Below are 3,773 nucleotides of genomic sequence, written 5' to 3' on the forward strand. Positions count from 1 at the left end.
GCGGTGGGGGGTTTTGCAATCTGACCATGTTTCACTCTACATATGGGTGTAACATAAAACATGGTCAGCAAAGTGAACTTAGCCTTTAAATTGCAATTTGCTCCTAGTGAGGTAATGCCTCCATGTTTTGGGGTAGACTGAGCAATGTGATCAGGGCCGGCACTAGTGTAAGGCTGCATAGCCAGCTCTCTGAATGCACCTTCCCCTGTGTAGGCAAAAATGCTTGCACCGGCCCTGTGCATGCCTACCTGACAGACCCTTCCCCCTTCCTCAATCACATGTTTTATTCATGACCTAAACTTCAGAACAGCAGAAAACTGGTTGTCGGGTACAATATGCACATTTTAATACAGAATGCACATTGAGGACATTGGAGTATGAGAAGGAGCTGAATACAAAAGTGACCCCAGTACCACATTAAAGAGGACACAACCTTTTATAGTGATAATAAAGTGCAGGGGCAAACACTGGGATCGAGCACGCTAGATAACTCGACCGAAAATCGTATGATTTTCGGCGGGGTGGTAGCGCGATCGCAAGGCGAAAGCAGCACGACCCGAGGTACACAAGCGCACACTGCCGGCTCACCATTGCAATCATCTGCAAGTCCTCCCTCAGCGGGGAGGACTTGCGGGGTCAATAAAGAGAACCTGTCAACTCCAAATGCTATCACACAGCGGCTCCTGTCCTGTAGTCAAGTGAAAAAAAATTGTCAAAAAATAAACAACAAGCTAAAAATGTAAATAGATCAAAATGTAAAAAATAAAAAAAAGGTGATAAGTAAAAAAAATTAAGTAAAAACAAAGTAAAAAAGTAATAAAAATTTAAACCAAACCCCTAAACCCCTGCCCCCACCATCTGCATTCGAATAAACACGTGCAGTGGGCATTGTGTGTGTGTGAGTGGAGTGGGCGACCCGTGACCATGCAGCAATGTGTGTGTGTGTGTGTGGGGGGCAAGCCTAAAGCTGTGTAAGGGGATTGCCACAAGAGCACAGCAGGTGTAGTACTGTGAACTCTCGAGGTGCAGACAAGAGGCATGGTCAGGGCCACAAGTGACCAAAGTCACTGCAGGAGTGTAGCAGATCGAAGTTCCTCCTGGCTCTTTGCAAAACAGGAGCAACAGTGGGAAGATGTTCAACACTAAATAGCAGGAAAGGAATCGTGTTACAATCCACCCAGCAGATACCATTAGTGTTCGCTTCCACAGTGCTACCCCTTCTGTGATGGAATCCAGAGGGTGACAGGGCAATTGGTGTCCAGCGACCTGTATACTTCAGGGAACTTCTGTTGCTCATCACGACCATCGTACTCACACAGTGAGTCTTTAGAAGCAGGGCAAGCTCTGAGACAATGCCAGGGGCCCTGCAATTGGGAAGACCAGCTCTAGTAGCAGTGTAGAGAAGATTGAAGAAAGAAATGTTGAAGACAAGAAAAAAACAACACTAGAAAAAATAGGTTAGTCTTTTACAGAAAAGGTGTTCAACCTACTAGGACAGTAGCAAAAAACTGAGGTATGCTGGTAGTAGGAAGGGTTAACCTTGGCTGGCCAATCCTCTTGGAAAAGGGAGAAGGAATGAGGGAGTAGGGAGGAAGGGGGGTTGTGGAGCAGGGGAGTGGCTTGTCTCGCTGTGCCTGTGTGTTTGTGGAGACACACACGGCTTACTGGCACACATAAGGGTGGCTCCATAAAACCCTGCAAGGGAAAGGAGCCACCAAAAAAGAGGATATCAGGGCCAGTGCTCAGGGGACCAGCTGATTCTGCAGGAAAATACAACTTTTAAACATCCAGTAGCAGCATCCATGGTAAGTGATTTATTCAGCATTTGAAATAGCTTAAAAACATTTTGAAATTTTTTAATATCACTTTAAAAAAAACAGTATTTTTGCTTTTACATGTTTAGGTGAGGGAAGTCATCAAAACTTAACTTGTTCACTAAGCTAAAGGAAACTTCCCTTGCAAAGTGAATAGCCTATTTGCTTTTAGTAAATGAACCCCAGTGAGTATCCATTTATGCTATGACACAGTTAAGAAGGCTTGGTTTACTTTCATGTGCAGTATCCTGTGCATGAAATGACACATGACAATGACTGCAATAAAAGAGTTAACATAAACCTTCCCTATTCTTTGCAAAAACATACCTACTCTTAAAGATTTTCTTTAAAGGAGAACTATGGGGTCAGGGCTTTTCCCCATAGTTCTCCTAAGGGTCACGGGAGAACACAAACTAGCGTTCTCCCGTGACCCAAAGATCAGTATACCGCAAACTACAGCTTGCGGTATACTGAGACCCCGCAGCCGGGACGGATCCCGACAATACTGTCAGGATCCACCCAGCTGCAGGATTGACAGCTGGCTCTGCCTATCCAGAGGCAGAGCCAGCTGTGCCCGCCCCCTCCCCCGTCCGCTTCGCCAGTAACACTAAAATCAGTATCAGTGCAAAAAAAACACTTTTTCAATTAAATCTAAAAGATAAAACTGTATTGAGTTAATAAATAACAAACAGATGTAAATTATAAATTGTGAAACGGTAAAAAATGTTGTTATAATTTTTCAGGGGAGACTCAGGAGAACCCTTCTGCTATAAGTTCATGGTCACTAAAGTGACCATGAGCTTATAGCAGAAGGGTAAAAGCCTCCAGCGTATGGCATAATGACGTGGCCAGCTGCAAGCGGTTGTGTTCCGCCGTATGCAATACGTTGGTGGCAGCGAAAGGGGTATAACCCTTTCGCTGCCAAGCCCTCCGGAACATTTTTCAAATCAGCATGGCCATTTTTGCAATTTTTTCCTATTGATTTGATTTTCAACTGCTACGTTGCTAGCGTTTGTAAAAGACCCCCCAAACCATATATTTTCTGAAAGCGCAGGCCCGGTAGAATAAAAAGATGGTGATACTAAATTTGTAGGCCCTGCGATAATTGCGCAAATGTTTCTCAAATTAATATTAAACCGATAAAAATACACAATTCAATTGATAAAACACACTAAAATCAGTATCAGCGCACAAAAAATAATAATTTTCTGACTAAATCTAAAAGATAAAACTGTATTGAGTTAATAAATAACAAATATTTGCAAATTTGAAATTGCGCCTTTTTGCGAAAAGGTAAAAAAATTACGGTACGCAAAACTGTAAATAAGCAACTTATGTTAAAAAAAAATGTCACGCTGTGTTGGTGTTTGTGTTGTGATAAAATGATACAGGCGTATATTTATTGCAACACAAAGATCACAACGCATGGCAATGCGTCACAAAGCTTTGCCATGCGCTGCCACAGTTAATTTAATTTTTTTTTAACGAAAAAAATACATTAAAAAAATAATGCACTGCCATGCGTTCTAACAACGCACTGCAGCGCATGTGCATGGCGTACACCTCAATATGTGTATGTTATGTGGGGGGAGGGAGGGGTTGTGCTTTTTTTATTAGTTTTTTTTGTACACATTTTATTTTATTAATTTTTTACATTTTTATTTTTTACATTTTCTATTTATTTTTTAATTATTTTTTAAAGCACTTTTGCAGATCCGTATGCCGTACGTCCTTGGCAGCGAAAGGGTTAAAGTTTGAAAAATCTCAAGGCACCCCAGTCTAAAATGTAAAAAAAAATGTAAATGTAAACATGTAAAAAACAAAAAATGACGTGGTTCCTTTAAAATCCATACCAGACCCTTATCCGAGATAGGGGTCCGGTATGGGGTTTAATGGGGGACCCTTAAGTAGGGTGTTCCTTCATGTCAGAGTCCACTCCTTTCACATTAGAGGTCCCCT

The 3,773-nt window shown here is 42.0% G+C and overlaps 1 protein-coding gene across 1 annotated transcript in view; it reads right to left on the reverse strand.

The window, feature by feature from the left end:
• The window catches only part of LOC108799652 (adhesion G protein-coupled receptor L3-like), a gene marked incomplete at its 3' end in the record, with an annotated part of 189,610 nt that overhangs the window by 178,959 nt on the left and 6,878 nt on the right, over window positions 1–3,773 (reverse strand). The gene's annotated exons all lie outside the window — the stretch shown is intronic.

This window comes from Nanorana parkeri, unplaced genomic scaffold (genome assembly GCF_000935625.1).
Source record: "Nanorana parkeri isolate BGI_ZX_2015 unplaced genomic scaffold, ASM93562v1 scaffold1778, whole genome shotgun sequence".
In the NCBI taxonomy this organism is placed as follows: domain Eukaryota; kingdom Metazoa; phylum Chordata; class Amphibia; order Anura; family Dicroglossidae; genus Nanorana; species Nanorana parkeri.